Here is a 22,930-nt window from a genome sequence, read left to right as displayed (position 1 = left end):
ATTAGGCTAACTGAAATAAAACCATGCCAATCTCTAGGTATGGTGAAGGCTATGTGATGATGTGGGGCTATTTTAATTCCAAAGGCCAAGGGAACTTTATCAGGATGCATAGTATCCTGGATCCATGAAGTAACTGGCATTTAAAAATAAAAATCTGCCTGCCTCTATGGGAATTTAACATAGGGGTGTCCAAACTTATGCACCCTGTATTTTAAGGAAGAACATTTATTTATTTACGATACATTATTCATTCACAAAGAAAATTGGTGTCCTTAAAGGTTGGATTTTTCCTAATTTTTTAATTAAGGCATTACGTTCAATTTCCAAAATATGATTTTTTATTCCTCTTTTTAGTCAACTTTAGCATGGGTGTATTCACTTATGCATTGCACTGTAATTGTCAAGGTTTGGGTTTTGTTTCTGGTCATTGTCATGTGATGTCCTGTTTGTCATGTGATCCTGCCATGTGTCGTGTCATTGGTTAATCGTCTGATCATTGTTCACAGGTGTTCCTCATGTTTGCCCCGTGTCCTTGTATTGTTTGTTCTACGTCCCAGGTCCGGTGTCTTGTTTTCTAGTCTTGGTTTTGTGTTCCTGTTTTAGTTTGGAGTTTTCCATGCCTGGTCATGCTTTTGTGTTTGATAATTATGCGTTTGGGTCCTCATCTCAACTTGCCTCCAGTGAATTTGTTACAATAATATACTACTAATATATCCATGAAAATGACTAAACTATATTCTTCTATTCTAAGACTGAAAACTAAACAAGACTATTAAACAGAATATAATATGTTACAACTATAACACTAATATACCATACTATACTATAATATAGGAGAATGACATATGGGGTGAGTTCATTCTAGAATATTGTTCATTTTTGTTGACGATATTCCTATAAGAAACTTTCAGTAACATTATGTTATTAAAAAATAAAAAACGTTTACTTTTAAGCATTTAAAAAGTTTTCAAATTACAATGCCATTGAAATGCCATTCAGTCAGAAATTCATATATCCTTGTGTGTATATATATATATATATATATATATATATATATATATATATATATATATATATATATAATACTTCCTGTAAAATGAAGTATTAGAGGAAATTCTCCTTTTAACTTGTCTGATCCAGTATCATGTGAGTCAAAGTTGACTCTGTAGTTACAGAAAACAGCTGAAATATTCTTCCCAGCTTCATAGATTATTCATAACTTCATAGTCTTACCCCTCTGATATTGTCCAGCTTGTTCACAACTGTAATAGAGATATTGCCATAAATCAATAAGTATTGATGATATCATTGCAACAAATGCTAAAGGCAATGTGGTGGTCACATATCACTTGGTTACATTTCATTTCTGATATATATATATATATATATATATATATATATATATATATATATATATATATTTGGTTGATCACATACAGTAGCTCTCTGTTTGACATGAGATATACTTTTTTGAAAGCAATATCCAGTAAAATATTTTCAAGTAAAGAGCTTTTCTACACACTAGGCTGTGTTTCCATCCATCTATTTTTATGTGCATTGTGGGATATTGCATATAAATAAATAAATAAATAAATAAATAAATAAATAAATAAATAAATAAATAAATAATGGACACGCCAAGATGTGCATTAATTAAAAAAAATGCATATAAAAAAAAGTATGCGCTCGACCCTTCGCAAAGACCCGCCCCCCTTAGTTACTGTCGCTATGTCCGACAAGCTCACGCCACACCATGTTCTCACGCAGTGAAAAATACATCGCGGAGCAGAGAGGAGACTGACAACACGCTGACAGACAGGACAGACCAGGTTACGTTTCGGTTACTTTTGATATTAAACATATTAAACAAAGTCTCACCTTTCAAATTTGGTCATTTTTTTTAAAGAAATTTAAACGATACCGTTTTGTGGCTCTTAAATGTGTCTGACAGATCGCTGTAGAGCATCAGTTAAAGCTGCTCGTGAACCGATCATCTCTTCCTTCTAGTTCATTTATAGCATCAAATAAACATGAATGAACATAAGAAGGAATGTTGTTTTAAACCGCGGAAAGGCGTCGGTACACTTCGTTTTTCAAGTTCAAATCCTCCCATGTTAATCTGCTATCTCTCCTGACTGCTTTGTCGTACAAAATGGCGGATGGCGGATTATGATTGGTTAGATCGCCTGTCAATCAAACTCCCTGCGAAGGGTCAATTGAGGAGGATGATTTTTTTTTTTAACCGTTAAGAAAACATTCACATAAACAACGATAGAAACACATTTACTGAATGAATCCCTCGATGCTCACACAAACATCGAGTGACGTTGTGATTGGATAACTGGACTAACCAGGGGAACGTCTGTCATCAAAATGATTTATAAAAACCTATTGTGGTGAAAGTGATGATTTTGGATTTGGATGGGATGGAAATGCTGTTTTATGCAATATTCCAAGTTAAATTCACAACTTCGGATGGAGACAAAGCCACTGAAAGTCTACTGTTCCTGTTCTATTGTAAAATACTCCGTTTAAATGAGGACATCTGAGGTTTTCCTTCCACTTGGGGGCCTTGAATAATGTTTTTACCCCCAAAACCTTCCATCGGTTATTTCTAACAATGAATAATGACAGGAGCGGCGGATCTGACTTCGCTCATGTAGAGCTTCCAGCTCTTTCTAAACGAATCACCCTGTCATAATTGCTTTGACTCTTGTTGAAGGAATGAGCTCTTAATTTATGATGGCTGTGGGATTCAGGTTGAAGGGGCAGTCAGTAATTGTTGAAAAGTGGGTTTGACTTCGGGCACTTCGACTCAGTAAAATGGACATTTTAATGTTTCTTAGGTGAAACGTGAAGTTTTTTGAGTGGGTCAAATACGGCAAACTCACCAACTGTCTTGGATTAAAGTTCATGTTCGAAGAAGAGTTATTAAGAACAAATGGTGCGAGTTAACAATCAATGTAGATGTACAGGTTCAGGACACAGGCAAGGTAATTTCATTTTTCTCGTTTTTTCACTTATTTTTTTACATAAGTGATGCTGAAGAAATAAAGTGTGTATATATATATTGAAAGGGGGGATTGGAATAAACTGCTGCTTCAATGTACATGTAATGAGTGATTATAATCAATGTATTAATCAATATTTTTCCTTCTAAATATCAAACGAGTTGAATGACTTGTCTGGAGATTATACTTTGTTATAGAGGTTCCCAGTGTGATCACTGAAATGTTCTCCTCATGTATTCTGTAATGTCTGTATTTGATATCTGAATGCAGTGACAGTGCTTGCTCATTCAGCCCGACCTCCAGAAATGAAATAGGGTCTTGTTTTGTGTTTGAGAAAGGTCAAACATACAGGGGTCATCGAAGCCACTAGTTTAAGGGACTCTTTGTTAAAGCCTTACTTTCCAGTTAGACTAAAGTGTAGCTCTCCTTGAGAGAATGAACGCATTATCTTGATGTTTTGAGACTCTCCTGTTTATAGTTAGAGCCTGGCCAAATCCAACCTGGGAAAAGCTGTGTGTCAGTGTGTGTGTGTGTGTGTGTGTGTGTGTGTGTGTGTGTGTGTGTGTGTGTGTGTGTGTTAGTCTTCTTGGTTACAGGTGCAGAACATGTTGTTCTGGACATGTTGGTGCTCAGAAACCCAAATCTGCGACCTGGAAGATCACGACGCGCCGAACTTCAGGGTCCGAGTGTCAGCCGCATAATCCATGGAGATATGTGTGTGTGTACTTGTACAACTATCTTTGTGAGGACCAAGTGAGGAGTGAGGACAAAGAGAGTAAAGTGAGGACATTTTGTCCGGTCCTCAGCTTCTGAGAGTTTTAAGGATAAGGTTATAATGAGGTTAAGGGTCGGTTTAGGGTCAGGGGTCGGGTTAGGCACTTAGTTGTGATGGGTAAGGTTAGGGTAAGCAGCTAAAGATTGCATTGAGACAATGAATGTCCTCATAAAGATGTGCAAGAGTGTGTGTGTGTGTGTGTGTGTGTGTGTGTGTGTGTGTGTGTGTGTGTGTGTGTGTGTGTGTGTGTGTGTGTGTGTGCGTGCGTGTGTGTGTGTGTGTGTGTGTGCGTGTGTGGTGTATAACTGCTGTGATCTGTGTAACTGTAAGCGGGGTTACGGCCTACGAACTCCTGTGTGAGTCTTGAAGCTGAACTTCTGCTGATGAAACTGCAAACTATCCTCATTAAAACTTTTCTTCAATATATCTTTATCTTCTTTCAAACATCTGAAAAACTGTTACCCCCTAACTATGTGTGAGTGTGTGTGTGTGTGAGTGTGAGTGTGAGTGTGTGAGTGTGTGTGTGTGTGTGAGTGTGTGTGTGTGTGTGTGTGTGTGTGTGTGTGTGTGTGTGTGTGTGAGTGTGAGTGTGAGAGTGTGTGTGTGTGAGTGTATTTTTATTTTATTATTATTAACTTTTTTTTTTTGCATGTAAGTGCTTTATTTTTATTTGTTTTGGACGGGGTTAGGGTTATTAAATCCAAAATTGTGTGTCAGTGTATGTGTTGTAAAGCACAACTGCTCACTACTCTCTAATCATCAAGACCATATACTCATATGTTCAAGAGATCATGATGAATCTTTGAACCAGCTATTCCTCAATATGATAAACAATATATATATATATATATATATATAAAACAATTTCTATATCAGTTTGAATTTGAAAGTGTTCTACTTTTTAAATTGTTCTAAAATGGAACTAAAAGTTCAGTAATGAATCTGGCGGTAGAACTTCACAATAAGATCTCATTAACTAAAATGAGCCAACAATGAGGTATTATTAATCTTTGTTAACTTTAGTTTATAAAAATACAACTGTTTATTGGTAGTCCATCCTCAGAGCCATTAAATAATGATTTTAATAATTAATTATTAAATGATAAAAAGAGCATGAACTATGAGATTAATAAACACATTAGAATTAAGCTTCATTGATAATTAATGTAATTGAATGGAAATGTATGCCAATCTGGCAACAAGGTCTGCAGACATCATATTCCCCATATAAATATATTCATCATATTTACAAGAACGCAATAAAGGGACATTTAAATTCTTCCAGGAGGCCTGACAATATATATTTGTGACTTTAAACTGCATTCATTCATTTCAATATCCCTCCGGTGTTTGAAACAATCTTGTCATATGCGCTTGAGTCAACAAGAGCAAAAGAAGCAATATCTCGACAAATGAGATCTGCGAAGGGACGAGTTTGACCTTTCAGTGGGATGTACTATATCGAGCTCTCGTTCAGTGAAAGTGTCTCGCTGTGATTTACGTACATCAGCAAACACTCTTTCAGACGGGTGAATATAATGTGCTGATGAGATCTGAAGCCCAGCGTTCATGAGTTCATGATCGATCACCTCAGGCTCTGTAACACGGTTAACCCTCTCAGACGGCCTCCATATCTGATGATATTTGCACAGAGCCCGGCGTTTGGCTCTAATAACAGCAGGTCAGCCTCTCTATCAATATAATAATCCAGGAAAGCAATGTTCATATCTCAGTCTGTGTCTTCACGAATTAAGGCGAAACAGGAGGAAACACTGGCGCTGTGATTCCGACACCGTCGCTGATTAAGTGAAGATCTCGCACTAAAAAGAGTGTTTTCTAAACAAGATGTGAAATCAATGTGAAGGTGTTGAGCACCGCTGAGACAATCTGAAAGAAGACGCTTCATCTCATATCATACATCAACAAAATGTAGATTCAACGATAGATTTTTTGTTGTTGTTTTGTTGTTGTTGTTGTGTGTGTGTGTGTGTGTGTGTGTGTGTGTGTGTGTGTGTGTGTGAGAGAGAGAGAGAGAGAGAGATACAAAGATACATATGTAACATTATGCACCATTTAAAACTTTGGGAAAGAAATCAGTACTTGTTGTAATTAAGGATGCATTAAATTGATCAAAAGTGATATTAAAGACATTTATAATGTTACAAAAGATTTCTATTTCAAATAAATGCTGTTCTTTTTAACTTTCTATTCATCAAAGAATCTTTAAAAAAAAACTGTTTTCAACATTGATAATAATCATAAATGTTTCTTGAGCATCAAATCATCATATTAGAGTGATTTCTGAAGGATCATGTGACACTGAAGACTGGAGTAATGATGCTGAAAAATTCAGCTTTGATCACAGGATATAAATTACATTTTAAAATATATTCAAATAGAAAATAGATAGTTTAAATTGTAATAATATTTCACAATATTCTTGTTTTTACTGTATTTTTAATCAAATAAATGCAGCCTTGGTGAGCAGGAGAGACTTCTTACTGATGATAATGAATGGAAGACAGGTGAACAGAATGACAATCACATTAGTTACCATGACAACAAAAGACTAGCGGGAACTGATTGAAGAGAAACATGAACCAATGAATACAAACTAAAAGTCCATGAAAGTGAAACTAAGACGACACAAGCAGACTAAACCCGACTCAGAGACTACACTTAAACACAGAGTTGACTGTGGTTACATAAACTTTGCACACACAATCCATCATAGACAATCATGATTTGTAATATAATCGATTTTTATCCATAATCCTAATTCGCAGACTTCCATTAGTGTTATTTCAGTATATCACTTTTCCTATCAGTAGATGTTTCCAAACTTGTAAAATGGTTTTAATGTTTACAACAGAACTAAACACTAGTATGATATTTTGAATGAAAACCAACATTTGTAGTTTAATAATACCCTGTTGATTTCACTTATGATACATTGCACGAATAATATCACAATATTTTTTGCCAACGTTAGGCCAAATATGAACATTACCAGCCCATAATTAATGTTTACCGCCCATTAAAATGCACCTTTTCACCAGAAGAAGATTGAAAGTAGCTGTTTTTCCCTTCAGCACATCATTGTGTCAGTAGCAGAAGAGTTCATCTCTAAACCCGTCTCAGAAAAACACGAGGACCCATCGAGGTCTTTTCATTCTGTGCTTCACTGATAGAGTTCAGTTTCGGAGAGGTCGCAGTATGAAAATTGAAAATGGAAATTCACGTCTTCTTTTGTGTTGCACTGAAGTCACACAGGAACGACATGAGGGAGAGTAAATGATGAAGGAATTTATATTTTTGTGTGAACGCAGGCAAGTCAATAATGCTGTTATTCAGCTGTAAAGTAAACTTTACTATTGCTTTGGTTGTGGTTTATGGTTTATGGTTTGGGATAGTGGACTGATATCAATGCCAATATGGTTTCAAAGTGTCAATATGTCAGCTAATGTAGCGCAGGGACTTAATGAACCAATACGATTCTCATGAGAACAGAGGAGTGTGAATCGAGAGCCTACAGCTTCAGAGATCGGTCTGAGTCAGCCTCTCAATAGGAAATCAATATTGATGTTCTCAATTACAGGAGCGCTTAAAAGCTAAACGAGCTCCCTAACGAGTCATTTAATCTAGGCCACTGCTAGGTCAGAGAAGAGTCAGAGACTGGAAACGCTTCCAGTGAGAAAAACAAGTCTTGGTTAAGTTGATCAGAGAGGGAATGTTCAGTTCTGGAGATCTGGACGTCTTCAGTGCATGATGTATTATTGTTCTGGACAAACAGGGTATAATATATAGTTTGTTTTTGTTTCGGTTTAAGCAAATGTTAGCGGAAAGGAGACGCTTAACCTTCATAAAAGGTTTATCGTCCACTAAGGAGGTCAAACTAAATAGAATTTATAAATCTCATGTTATCCATTCATAAGGTTGCACAAATGACAAAAATATAGCTTAAAAAGTTTATTATAATATTTTGTGTGTGAATGTGTGTTTCTATATACTATATATCATTTTTATTGCAATCAATTTGCATTCATTTCAATTTCAATGCTTGAACACACACACACACACACACACACACAAATTATTTCCTTATTTGGTAACACTTTATAATAACTGCACGCTATTAATCATTAGTTAAGCATTAGTAAACAGTTAATTAGTCATTTATAAAGCATTAATACACATTAATAAGCAGTTTAGAAATACAGTTGTAAATGCTTTGTTCTTGATTTATAAGCATATCTATAATGTGTTTAATAATTGTATTTTCATATTTAATTAATGATTAATTCATGTTTTCTAACTGAAGTATTGCTTTATTTACAAACCAGTTATTTAGGAGTTGTCAGTGGTTCATAAGATCACTTAGAAAGTGTAAGTAAATGATTAATAAACTGTTTAAATACATATTATTATTCAGACTTATAGTAATAGTTACTTAGTGTGTTAATAAATGCTTTATTAACATGTATTTCTACTGTAATTCAGGGTTAATTCAGGTAGTTATAAAGCATTTAGTAGTTGTTAGTTAACTATTTCTGTGAGCTCATCTAAAGTGAGGACTAGTTATGCCTCGTAAAGCTTTTATAAAGGAGATTTAAAGGCTGTTTAATATTTCTATGTTCTGTATCACTATGTTGTTTCCTTTTTCTGTTTAGAAGATACTGAGTCTTTAGGCTAAATCTCCTTTATAAATGCTTTACAAAGCATAACTAGTCCTCACTTTAGATGAGCTCACAAAAATAGTGAACTGACCACTACTAAATGCTTTATACCTGAATCTACTACATTTACTTACACTTTCCAAGTGATCTTATTAAATGACAACACCTAGTTTGTAAATAATGGTAAATAATGTAACTGGTTTGTAAATAATGCTATACTTCATTTAGAAATGATAAGTTAAACATTAATAAAGTATGAAAATACAATTATTAAACACATTATAGATATGCTTATAAATCAAGAATAAAGCATTTATAGAAACTGCTTATTAATGCTTTATAAATGATGAATTAACTGTTTAGTAATGCTTAACTAATGATTAATAGCATGCAGTTATTATAAAGTGTTACCGATTATTCACGTCATGCTGTAGAAAAGGTTTGAATGATTTCCTGTCTGTCATAATTTTGCTTTTTAAGTTATTCCTTTTTATAATGGGGAAGAATAATGCATTGACACTGTTGGGTCAGAGCTGCTAAACATTATGCTTTTGATTAATTAAAGTGGGCTAACGGTTAAAAATATTGTTAGGACAATGATTTAAAACAATGTTTTGGTGAGAGGAACCAAATAAACAAACGCAACTGTTTAGAGTCATTTTTTCCCAATTTATTATGAGTGGAGTTGTTGAAATTAAGTGCACAAAATAAAGCCGGGGATACGGATGCGGGTCACGTTTGCTGTACCGGGAAACAGAAGGTGGCATTTTTAAAATAATGGAAATCACCAAAGGGAAATGCAGAAGAAAAGGCCACGACGTCTCTGGAGGGCTTGAAGATGTTCAGACTCTAAGCTTCACAGTCAAAGTCCAAACACGACACATGTACCTCAAGTATTGAACGCACTTGATGTTTCATTCAATTTAGAGATTATAATTTGAAAGATATTTGAAATCTGAAATTCCTCCCTGAAGCTCTGTGATTTCTTCCTTGTGCTTTTAAAGATAGATAAGGGAATATGTACCAACTTTTCCTGCTACGTTTTCGCTTCGTTTTTACCATTTTACTTCAGTCGGGAAGCTCAGGTCAACATCACACGAGTCTGTGGAAGGAGAAAAAAGAATAACAGTTATTTATTTAATTTCTTACATACTCACTGACTTGCTTTGGAAACTGAGAGATAAGCAAAGGCTGAAGGTTATTACCTTCACTTTGTGTGTCTGAGGGCCTGAGTAAACACAAAATGGATTTAGATTGCATTTCTATTCCTCCACAGAGACCTGCGCTCGGGGTTGCTGATATTGGACGAACAACGTTTGTGGAATTAGCAAAGAGGAAAGGCAAGACTGGGATCTTTTTCCCAGATATTGGATTCTTTTGGAAACTGAGGCGGTTTCTCAAAGCAATGATGTAAACATTCACAGGTGAGCATCATGTGTGGGAAACACCTGATAACAGACGGATTGTGTTTGGCTTTCTACAACCACAAGTCCTGTGCTTTGCTCAAGTCTGTTTGTTATAATGTAGGATAAATAATAGTTTGTATCCCTAGGGGCCGTTTTAATGTGTTTATTGTATCAGATAATTGCAAATGGAAGCCAGCGGCCTTTAATTTCACTGTGAGTGAATGACAGCGTGTTGATTAATAAAACGTAGAGAAATGAAAAGGACTCAAGCTAAACACCTACAAAAATTAATCATCGTTTCTACCAAAGGTATTATAATTAATGCATGAATTGTGCCTTCGATACTGTTCAAAAGTTTGGGGTCATTAGGCGCGTTTCCATTAAAGATTTGCGCAAAACTTTTGCGATTTTTTTTCTAAATATTGATTAAAATTTATTGCGAAATGACAGCGTTTCCATTATACGATGTTATGCGACTAAAACGTCATTTTTTCCTCTAGCGATAAATTATTCCAAAAATCATGGCAACGGGCGTTGGTAAGTTTATATATATCACAGTCATGTACCGCACTAGACATTATTATTATTAATGGAAGGAAACGTAGGCGTGTTATCCAAGCATTAATGACACACATGAGGTGTTTCTGGGTGTTTCTCATTCATTTCTGCTTCGAGCTCTTGAAAAACCCCCTCATGCGAGCGTAAAAACTTTTTTTGCGATAAATGGGAGTTTTTGCGAAATTGACGTGTTTCCATTGGGCGTATTTTCAATTCGCAATTTCAATTTGAAGGGTAATGGAAACGCGGCTACTGAGATGTTTCTGAAAGAAGTCTCTTCTGCTCATCAAGCCTGCATTTATTTGATTAAAAATACAGTAAAATAGTGGGTAACACTTTAGAATACTGTTCCTTTATTAATGAATAACTACACAGGAACAAATGAGTAATGCATTAGTAACACTCTAGTAACTACTATTAACTAACAAGAAACTCTGATTAACGAATTAGTAAGTAATAGCGCTCAGTCGGATGTGTTAGTTCACTATTAGCTAATCAATAACTACTATTTTTCATACCTCACTGAAGACTATAAGAACTACTATATACAGGTTAATAAATATTTATCATGCACAATGTTTAATATAAGGTAATGGTAGCCCATTAGTAATGAATCAAGTGTTACTACATCTTTCTAAAGGAACTACTAATTATTTGGATCAGTCTCTAAAGTGAAGATCATGGGAACACACTAGTAATGACTAAAGTGTCACCAAATCCATTGGAAGGAATTACTATTCAAAATCTTACAAAAATCTCAAAAGCTTACAATGACTTCAGTCAATATTAGGTAGTTATCATGTTTTTCACTTTAGATACTGATCCAAATAATTAGTAGTTCCTTTAGAATGATGTAGTAATACTTGAGTCATTACTAGTGGGCTACCATTACCTTTTATTATAAATTATGCATTATTCATGTTAATTATGAACCTGTAGATAGTAGTTCTCTGGGAGGTATGAGAAAAATAGTAGTTCTTGATTAACTAATAGTGAACTACTACATTCATCTGAGCGCTATTACTTACTAATTTGTTAATCAGAGTTTCTTGTTAGTTAATAGTAGTTACTAGAATGTTAATAATTCTTTACTCGTTTGTTCCTGTGTAATTATTCATTAATGAAGGAACAGTATTCTAAAGTGTTACCAAATAGGGAAATATTATTAAAATGTAAATGGCTGTTTTCTATGTGAATCTATACTAAAATGTAATTTATAACAAAGATCAAAGCTGAATGTTCAGCATCATTACTCCAGTCTTCAGTGTCACATGATCCTTCAGAAATCACTCTAATATGATGATTTAATGCTCAAGAAACATTTATGATTATTATCAGTGTTGAAAACAGTTGTGCTACTGCTTGATATTTTTAATTCTTTTGGAAACCGTGACACATTTTATTTCTTGAAAAGAACAGCATTTATTTCAAATAGAATCTTTTGTAACATTATAAATGTCTTAACTGTCATTTTTTTCTCAATTTAATGTGTCCTTGTTGAATAACTTATTAATATATATATATATATATATATATATATATATATATATATAAACAATATTAAATTGTTTCGGGATGGGCCAATCATAAGAAAATAATCCCGGATGAGCCCCCATTAATGTTATATTATACATACACAAACATGAGCACATATCAATTGCATATATAAAATTTGTACACAGATGTCATTATTTTATAAATATTATTTGTCCAAATAAAATGGTTAACTAAATCACCTCACTCTTCATAACTTCATAACTTTTCTGTCCTTAATACGAGATTATGCAAGATAAGATCCGCTGCATGTCTATATATGTCTTTTCCGACTGAGTCTCGAAGCTTCCAGACTCCTCAATCCAATCATTCTGCATTCAGAATGAAGAGAAGGAACCACATGACACTCAGTGTATCGCCAATAGCACTAATTAAAAGACTGCCAGCAAGTGTCCCAGCGGAAACCACTTCACATCTGAAGAGGTGCGTTCATGACTTGAACCAAAGACCACTTCTTCTGAATAGCATTTGATTAACAAAAACCAAAGTTGGGTTTAAACGGAAACAATTTGACCCCTTCCCAAGCTCTTAGTACCAAGCACACACTCAAACTGTTCAATAACTCATACTCATAACTTTTACTCGTCACTTCAAATTCCCCTATTGATTTTTTTTTAAATGTTTTTCTAGAGTTTGAGTGATTGCTATTGACCTGTAATCACTTGAACCCATGCAGAAAATCCACACTTTAACCCTTCCATACCGGTTCAGTCAGCCTTTCGCTTAACTTAGTTTTTGCCATCTGTACATGATTAATAACAGCACAGACGTTTCAGTGCCAACTTATCAAGTCATCTATAATTGAACTTCTTAAAACAAACCCCATAAACGCCTGAAGGCCGTCTGCTTTATTTAATCTGTCTTCCTCCATGGTTCTTGCTCCCTGCTAAAATAAAATGCTTAAGCCAAAAACTTCATAATTTACTCACCTAAATGATTTTACTTTGATTAAACTTGATATTTGTGTGTATGAAACTGCAGCTTTGATGTGTTAGTATTTCCCTCAGCTTGTGTAAAAGCTACTTATGATGAACTTTGATTCGTCTCTTTACCACCCGTGTTATTATAGTTATAGCGATTTTGACGCACGAATAATTCGCGCGATGGTTTTATTTTGTGATCAGCTGTTTGTGTAATGAGCGCTTCCACACCGAACGCGAATGTGCTGCGGCGGAAAAACAACTTTTATTTTTTTCACTTCGATGCCGATTTTTTTTCCCACTTTTGCGGCGACAGAAAAGGCTTCAGCCAATCACAAACTACAAGGACAACGATTTGAAAGACGATGTGTGGCGTAGCATTGCCAACCAACCAACGTATAGTCCAGTGCTGTGTAGGCTAGCAGGCTAAACTACATTTGGGATAGAAAGCTAACACTATTATCATCAAAGATAGAGACAGAGACCGTGTTTACTTTGAACATGTAACAAAATGTAGTGAGACTATTTAGGGCTGCTTTTAGTATACGATCAGTGTTGGGGCTAGTTACTCAAAAAAGTAATATATTACATATTACTCTCAAAAATAGTAATGCCTTACTTTACTTTATTACTCCCTGGAGAAAGTAACTAGTTATATTACTAGTTACATTTTTTTTCTTAATTACTCTATAATTGCCTGAGATGCATCAGATGGAGGGAGAACATACAAAGGAGGAGTGTTCTTTAGGGTCTTTATTACGCCAACAACAGACTGGCACTGTCTAGCACAAATAACTACAAACAACTGTACTTGTACTTGCTGTTGTTGACGCTTCCATTTTTCCCCATCTGTCCCAATAATATCTGTCTGCAGAGCCGCAGAGCCACAGTTTCACCCCAGTAGTTTTACCCGCGCATGCGCAGTTTCAGGTTGTAATTCAAGCCCTATAAATAGTCATTTATATGCAAAATTGTCTATAAAACACAACCGGTCTTCCGACCTTTTACTATATGCGCGAGGGAGAGAGAGCAATACAGCGCTCGTGTTGTTTGAAGGCGGTGAGAGTGAACGGGCTGCGCGCGCGCGTCCGGGGCGCTATATTTTTTTTCCCAGGATGGTAGGGGAAGACTCATGAATATTCATTAGGGAAGTCATCCCTGATTGGCCTTAACTGCCGCGTGTCGACCAATCGGTGATGGTAAATGATACCTCGTGCCAAACCCAGACCAATCACTGTTCCATTCACGCCCTCCTCCCCTTCCCTTCTGTTCTCTGTGTTGTGTGCCTTGTGTGTGATGAAGGTGCTACTGGCAAATGTAATGCAAGTAACTAGCTCGGGAAAACTGTAATAATATTACTATTTTCAGACGAGTAATGCCTTACACTACCAGTTACTGAAAATACTGTATACTATACATTCTTGGTGTGATATCTACAGTTTCTAGTCGAATGATTTTAACTTGTTACTTCGTGTTACATGTAATGTGTATTGACATTACAAAACGCACTGGGTCTCATTCATGAAACATTCGTAAATATACGAGTAAATATGTGAGTGATTTGCGCGTAAAGAGACATCCCCGAAAATTCTTCTCCTGATTCACAAATACTTCGGAAACGTCAGATTTGATAGTGAAATGTGTGTGTGGGTTAATGAATTCCAATCAGTCGTAAATGGGACGCGCGTGCACGCTCATTCTCTCAATTACCATAAATCCCGCCCACTAAAACCGACTGACAACTATATGCATCATATTATGACACGAAACGAAGGATTTCAACGTGTCTTCTCAAAAGCGAATGAAGAAGAGAAATTTCTCAGATGCAGAAATTGAAGTTTTATTATCAGAAGTTCATTCAAAACGCCACATTTTATTTTCAAGCGTAAGCTAGGCTACATAGTGGCGTATCAGGTCCTAAAAAAAAGGATTTTTTAGGTAATAATGCTTTAGGTAAAAATGCTTGGCAGCATATTACAGATGCAGTTAAGTTTCATCTGTTAATCGAACAGTCCCAGAAGTGAAAAGAAAATGGTTCGACATGAAGCTTGACTGCAACACTTGTTGTGACTTGCGGACTTGTAAAAAAAAAAAAAAAAAAAAAAAAAAGGAATAAACAGCTTGAATATTAAAAAAGAAAAAGAAAAAAGAAAAAAAAAAGACTTGTGTTCCGTTTGCAGATGCTATTACTGGCTCTCGTAATAAAAGTAAAAAGAAAAACCGTATGTAGGCCTAATTACTATAAATAATATTTTTTCAAAATGCTGTGTAAATATGTACTCGAATAAGGTGAATTAATATGCAGCTTATTAATGAGCAAAACGTTCGGATGTTAAACGCACTATTTACGCGTGGCTGGGAGCAGGTGTAGATTTCTTTCGTACCAACTAACATTTGGAAAATATGAACATTTTAATGAATCCGAAAATTTACGCCAGAACCACTTTACACACAATTTACACAAAAATTCGTTCTGCTCGTGTTTCATGAATGAGACCCATTGTGTTTAGTTGAAGATGCAAAAAAACTGGAAAAACCTCAGGGACACCTGTGTGAGAAAAAGGAGAGAGGAAAAGGAATCAAATTCAAATAAACTTAAAAAAAAAAAAAAGGTACAAAACAGATTTTAGTATGAGCGTGGCTTTGCTAATTCAGCAGAAAAGTTCTGTTGGATTTATCGGTTTTTGTAAATCACAGTTTTAAATTTTAAAATGTACATTTACTGTACAGATATACCAACCACTGCTGCCAGTGGTTTCTGTAAAAACGACAGCATTTTTACTGACACAGATGAAAATGAAAGACTGACTGACATGTTTTAAAGCGATTGTTATTAAATCTTTGCTTCAGGGGGAATCCAATTTTTTCCCAGGGGCCTTAAGCCAAGCAAGCTTAGTTTTCAGACCTCAGTATTTCTAAAATCCTGCGTATGGCCATACTTACATCATCTACTGTACAACCAGGGTCATGCTAACTAATCAAATAAAGCTCTGTAGCATTGCAATGAGTTTTGCATGGGCGAGAACGCTTTACATCATCTAAGGGTGTTTTCACACCTGAGAGTCCGCACCAAAGTTCATGTTTTGATGCATTTGATACATTCGGTAAGTTTTGGTTTGGTTTCACATTGCAGTTATGCGAGCGCACTAAAGAACTTTACATACACACTTGCGTCGTGTCGTCATCATCTCTGTGGGCTGCATCTTGACATTGATTGGTGTGTAAACGGACGTGCGTCTGACGTCAGCGTGTTGTCAGTTCGACGGGAAACTTTGACAAGAATGAATGAACAGACGCATATCGTTGCCACTATACTGTTATTATTACGGCATTCAGGCCCGGAGTGGGTAATCGGGAGAATAGGGAGAAATCCCGGTGGGCCGCTTCACTTTTGGGCCGGTCGAGGAAAATAATTTTTTTTTTTCACATTTCAATGTCACGTTAGTTAGGCTACATTACACGTTCCGCCTCTGCATGGGTTGTACCATGTGAGGGAGTTCTCCCCTCCCCTCCTATAGAGTTGGTTGGGTCCATAGCCGTCTTTTCCAAAACGTTTTCTCGGGTTTCTACCGCGGCACCGCCGGCGCCTACCGATAGCTGGGCCGGCCCTACCGTAAACGGTGCGCGTCAGGGAGGATGGATGGGAGGAAGAGGCCAGGAGGTATATAGAAGCTTGTTTCCGCCACAGAATAAAACATTTTAAAAGATAATTGCGACTTTTTATCTCACAATTGCGAGTTTACATTCGCATATTACATATCTGAGAAAGAATTGCGAGATATAAAGTCAGAATTGCGTGAAATAAAGTCGCAATTGCGTGTTATAAAGTCAGAATTGCGACATATAAAGTCTGAATTGCCTGAAATAAAGTTGCAATTGCGTGTTATAAAGTCAGCATTGTGAGATATGGTCAGAATTGTGTGAAATAAAGTCGCAATTGCTTCTTATAGTCAGAAATCGCAAGATATAAAGTCAGAACTGCATGAAATAAAGTTGCAATTGCTTCTTTTAAAGTCAGAATTGCGAGATAGTCAGAATTGTGTCATATAAAGTCGCAATTGCGTGTTATAAAGTCAGAATTGCGAAATATAAAGTCAGAATTGTGTGAAACAAAGTCGCAATTGCTTCTTATAAAGTCTAAGTGAATTATTATTTAACCTTTACATTATTTGTTGAACCATTACAAACTACACAATAGTAAGAGCTGAACTGTTGCTTCATTTATCCAATTTGGAAAAAGTGCTAATTTGGAATTCCACCATGGAAAAAGTGGGCCAGTCTTGGGCCTTAAACTCCCTGGCTGAAAAGTGGCCCCAATCCGGCCCTGACGGCATTACTCCCTGCAGCTCCAGCTATACTCGAGGAGAGTTCACATTCGCCAAATCAACGTCCTCGTTGTGCGAACATTTGATCATCGCCGGCAGGAAAGGAAGAGAAGAGCGAGCAATCCTGCGGGAACATCCGGAACTTCCTGTAAATGTTCTGAAAGTCCGAACCATACAGAGAATGCTTTCACACTAGAAACTAACCAAACCTGTGTTCAGTTTGATCCGGACCGAGACTACCTCTTTACGTCAGACCAAATTTCGTCTGTTTGATTCGGATCGTGGTCATGGGGAGGTTTCACACCTGTAATATTGATCCGGATCAAAATGAAAAGTCCGAAAATCCGGACCAAACAAGGAACGTGTGAAAGGGCCCTTAGAGTTACAAATGGTGGAGAATAAACAGGATCTAAGTGCAGCAGTCTTTTTTTACAAATAAACTAAAATCTTTACCGAACAAATTCACAGGAACAGGAACAGGAACAGGAAGGTTTAAATAGACAGAACTGAAGAGCAAATTAACAAGACACGCCTGAACTGAACTAACAATCAATCAGAAACCATAGAAACAAACAGGCAAGAGTGGAGGAGGACAGAACTGAACTAATGAACGGATTAATCAAACACAGACCAGAACAGAAATCAAAACAAACTGACAATGTGACACTTGGAAAGTAAAAAGAAAAGAAAAGAAAAGAAAATTTTTTTCCCGCCTGGGATGCAGTTTTGTGACATCTATTATTCAAAAAGCAGCAAATAAAAAAGATATGAACATGCTAGTCTGTAACAGCAAAACAAGAGCATGATATCATCAGTTTGTACACCCAAAAAGTTTAAATCGAGAGGAGAAAGAGAAAAGCAGAGAAAAGATTCTTCAATAAGTGCAGATGCAGGAGACCAGCAGAAGCGCTTATCAAAGATCCCAGTGCAAGCAAAAAACATTACAAAATATGAGTAAAAAGTCACATAAACGCTTCATCAAGTCCCAGGATCACGGTCAGGAATATTCCGGCTGGCAGGTTTCAGGGTCAGACCGGATCAGGCTTGTACACTCGGAGCCAGAGAGAAACACGAGGCGTATCGATCCAGTGCTGTCGGTGTGAGAGGAGATGATGTGATTAACCCCTCGCTGTCGTCTGTCAAAACACTTCTGCGGTGTGTGTTAGCTGGTGTCAGATGCTGTTTGCATTTCAAAACATGATTCGCTGATATTCCTGCATCTATAATAGTGTGGTGTGTTAAATCATTTACAAAGGTTGTAACCTATCATTTAATTCTTTAGCCCATTATTTAAAGGTGTTCTATTATGCTTTTGTCCATCATCTGTGTTTAGTGTGTAATGTTGCTGTTTGAGTTCTTCTCTGTATCAGAGTCAGTGTTTCTGAACTCCTGAAACGCCTCCATTGTAGTCTTGAGTTTCTTCCGGGAACGAACACGTCACTATATTACTCATTATAATAATTCATGCGCAGAATAAAGGGGCGGGGCCTGGTTGAGTTAGTTAGTTGTGTGTTAAACTGGCGGTTATGGAAAGGGGCGGGACATTCCCAAACACACTTGAAGCAATCGACCAATCACAACACACTGCTCCAGCCGACCAATCAGAGCACAGTGTGCTTTTCAGAAGGAGGGGCTTCATAGAGACAGTAAATCCGTATTGACCTTGACAGTAATAATGCAGTATAGTAAAATGTATAGTTATGGTTGAGCTTGATCGTTGTGGTCACTACAGCTGTACTTACTGTATTCCTCAGAGTAAAACAACAGCACACTGGTTTAAAACAACATGATGGTGAGTAAATCATATTTTTTGTCTGCATCAAAAGTCCAAAATCTCAACATCCGAGCAATAAAACATTCATCTGGGAAACAAGAAACAGACATTTTATATTCGTGCATGCTGTAATCCTGAACCTGAACAAACACGTCGTATATTCTGGTAGAGACAAATATCGGCGGGGTCGTAAGGTTAGCCGTAACGCGCTCGTCCCGTTGCATCGTGGGCGGATGAATACATTGAGCAGTTTAGACAACAGCTGCACCAAAGCGCTCTGAATATGAATCACATATTTGATTAGCCATGTAAAGTCTCATGTTCATTATTTTCCCCAAGTCTTTCCGCCGAGCTTCTGCTCTGGTGTCGAACGCCTGCGTGTTTGAGTCACAAACGCTTGATGAATCTGTAAGAATAGGATACGATCACATGTCGGGCTGAACCCAAGTGTGGACGACTTCACCAACAAATTAATATTCCCCCAGAAATAACTCATAAAAGGTTAAATCTATAATGCAACAACCTACACTCACCTAAAGGATTATTAGGAACACCTGTTCAATTTCTCATTAATGCAGTTATCTAATCAACCAATCACATGGCAGTTGCTTCAATGCATTTAGGGGTGTGGTCCTGGTCAAGACAATCTCCTGAACTCCAAACTGAATGTCAGAATGGGAAAGAAAGGTGATTTAAGCAATTTTGAGCGTGGCATGGTTGTTGGTGCCAGACGGGCCGGTCTGAGTATTTCACAATCTGCTCAGTTACTGGGATTTTCACGCACAACCATTTCTAGGGTTTACAAAGAATGGTGTGAAAAGGGAAAAACATCCAGTATGCGGCAGTCCTGTGGGCGAAAATGCCTTGTTGATGCTAGAGGTCAGAGGAGAATGGGCCGACTGATTCAAGCTGATAGAAGAGCAACTTTGACTGAAATAACCACTCGTTACAACCGAGGTATGCAGCAAAGCATTTGTGAAGCCACAACACGCACAACCTTGAGGCGGATGGGCTACAACAGCAGAAGACCCCACCGGGTACCACTCATCTCCACTACAAATAGGAAAAAGAGGCTACAATTTGCACGAGCTCACCAAAATTGGACAGTTGAAGACTGGAAAAATGTTGCCTGGTCTGATGAGTCTCGATTTCTGTTGAGACATTCAGATGGTAGAGTCAGAATTTGGTGTAAACAGAATGAGAACATGGATCCATCATGCCTTGTTACCACTGTGCAGGCTGGTGGTGGTGGTGTAATGGTATGGGGGATGTTTTCTTGGCACACTTTAGGCCCCTTAGTGCCAATTGGGCATCGTTTAAATGCCACGGCCTACCTGAGCATTGTTTCTGACCATGTCCATCCCTTTATGACCACCATGTACCCATCCTCTGATGGCTACTTCCAGCAGGATAATGCACCATGTCACAAAGCTCGAATCATTTCAAATTGGTTTCTTGAACATGACAATGAGTTCACTGTACTAAAATGGCCCCCACAGTCACCAGATCTCAACCCAATAGAGCATCTTTGGGATGTGGTGGAATGGGAGCTTCGTGCCCTGGATGTGCATCCCACAAATCTCCATCAACTGCAAGATGCTATAATATGGGCCAACATTTCTAAAGAATGCTTTCAGCACCTTGTTGAATCAATGCCACGTAGAATTAAGGCAGTTCTGAAGGCGAAAGGGGGTCAAACACAGTATTAGTATGGTGTTCCTTATAATCCTTTAGGTGAGTGTATAATGCAACTGAAAGCAAGCATTGCTATTGCTCATAGTTATTGTTCAATCAGAATTAAGCATGTTCGTGAATGTGCATTGATTCATTTTCATCAATGTTGAGCACACCAGTCATATTTTATTCCAGCTCTTCAAACCAGAAACGTCTGAGGCCTTTATTGTTCTTTAATAAGCAATGTCACTGCTCCGCATTTCAGTCTAGAGGAATAAAGTCTGAGATTACAGGCATCCGCGTCTCATTACAGACTGTAATCTTCAGCATCAGAGAGCAGATTCGCATCGTCCCACCAATTCTTAACATCACTTCTGTTTGAGATCACAAGCAGCGGACAGATGCACGAGACGTTCCCGCATTACATTAGAACGAGACAATATCTGTGGAGAAGTATAGCCATTATGTTTTTAATGCATTATGTTCATGTCAGTATGAATAAATCATTTTGCTGCCTTATTATGATGTATTTCTCTGTGTAACAGGATCGTTAAAGAGGATTCGATCATATGTGAATTTGGGTTTGAAGTAAGTTATAACATTTTGATGAAAGATTTCATGTTGACTTTAATGAACCTTACATCTTTCACATTATGAAAATCACATCTTGAAGTTAATTATCAATTATAATTATCATAATTATAATTATATACACTAGTTCATGATAGCTAGTCCCTTAATTATTAACAGATACAACTTTTGACTGTGTGTGTGTATATATACGTGTGTGTGTGTGTATATATATATATGTGTGTGTGTGTGTGTGTGTGTGTACAGTATGTATATATATATATGTGTGTCTGTGTGTATATATATATGTGTGTGTGTGTGTGTGTGTAATTTCAGTATTATTTATAAACTATCATAGCATTTATTTATATTTTGAATTAGCTTTGATTTTTGTTTTCAGTTTATTTAAATTTTAGTTCGTTTTTTTATTTTCATTTAGTTTTTTCATAGTTTTAGTTGTGTGTGCACGTGTGTGTGTGTGAGTGTGGGGGAAAAAATATATACAGTATGTATATCATGATATATATAGTCTCTCTCTCTCTCTCTCTCTCTCTCTCTCTCTCTCTCTCTCTCTCTCTCTCTCTAAAAACCTCATTATTTGTTCTTGAGGTGCAAATACAGGCCGATAGAAAGAGGATAATTTGGCTCAAAGTTTGAAAGCCCAACTTTACTGACCCGTCCGTCGCACATGGAGTCGCCCTGTGAAAGCGGCGGCTCCCTCGAGCGGCTTCGCCCTTGAAAATGAAAAAGGCGACAGATATTTAAAGCAGTCGTATTATTAAAGTTCTTGTTCCTGCGAATCTATTTTTCACCTGTTTCTCTCTCTCTTATGACAGGCCCGTGACAGTAAAGTAAATTAGTCCACTTTAACCTCTGGCCCCGGATCGTTTCTCAAAGGCACCTTTTTCTACCTGCACGCCATTCCATTCAACATCTAATTTTAGGTAACCGGAGACATCAAAGCCCAAGCGGCTCCATCCCATAAAATCACATCAAATCCCCGTGACTTATCACTCTGTGAAGAAAGACTGGGCGACGCTCGAACCTTTGGCCTGTCGAGCTCTTCAAAGTGTAACTCGGGAATTAGAACGGCATTGACTCTTTGAAGACGGGACCTAGAAAGATCTTCATGTACGGAGTGTTTTTATGATTCCTGCCGTCTGTAATAACCCTGTGAGGTCGTGGGATGTCCTGAGATCTGCGCTCGGTAATTAGACCATCCAGAGGTTAATGGCTAAAGCAAATCACCCTCTCCCACATGAAGCTTGTGGTCAGAGAGGGTCAGAAACATCATGTACTGAACATCTACTCGTGCTCTAATTCTGTTCTTCAAGGTTTTAATTTAACAGAATTTTAAATGTCCACCCACTTATGATTCATATTCATTTTCTTCAGGCCTGTTTTCATGCAATCTGTGTCACTTTTTTCCGCATTTGTCACAAAGCTGTTTTTTCTTTTCAACAATGTCATAAATAAAAGAAAGGCCTCTTTGATGTCGGCTGTATTTCTTTGTCATTAGCTTTGTTTCCATCCAACATTGTGAAATTAACTTATGCACAAAATTGGAATATGGCATACAACCTTTGTAAATAAAGCAGCGTTTTCATCCCATGTGTTCAAGAGAACAAAATCGTCACTTCCTGGTGCAAAATATCAGTAATAATAATGTACGTTTCTGCAATCTTTC

At 37.0% G+C, this 22,930-nt stretch overlaps 1 long non-coding RNA gene across 1 annotated transcript; it reads left to right on the top strand.

Annotated features, from left to right (window-relative positions):
- The first annotated feature begins 1,758 nt into the window (after nucleotides 1-1,758).
- Nucleotides 1,759-22,634, top strand: LOC307145301. Its single transcript, XR_013818935.1, has 4 exons — nucleotides 1,759-1,829; nucleotides 9,739-9,886; nucleotides 21,219-21,261; nucleotides 22,080-22,634. It is a non-coding gene; the product is annotated as an uncharacterized lncRNA (long non-coding RNA).
- The last annotated feature ends 296 nt before the right edge of the window (nucleotides 22,635-22,930 follow it).

Source organism: Squalius cephalus (genome assembly GCF_949319135.1).
Source record: "Squalius cephalus genome assembly, chromosome: 2".
NCBI classification, from domain to species: domain Eukaryota; kingdom Metazoa; phylum Chordata; class Actinopteri; order Cypriniformes; family Leuciscidae; genus Squalius; species Squalius cephalus.
This window is presented reverse-complemented; position numbering and strand designations above follow the sequence as displayed.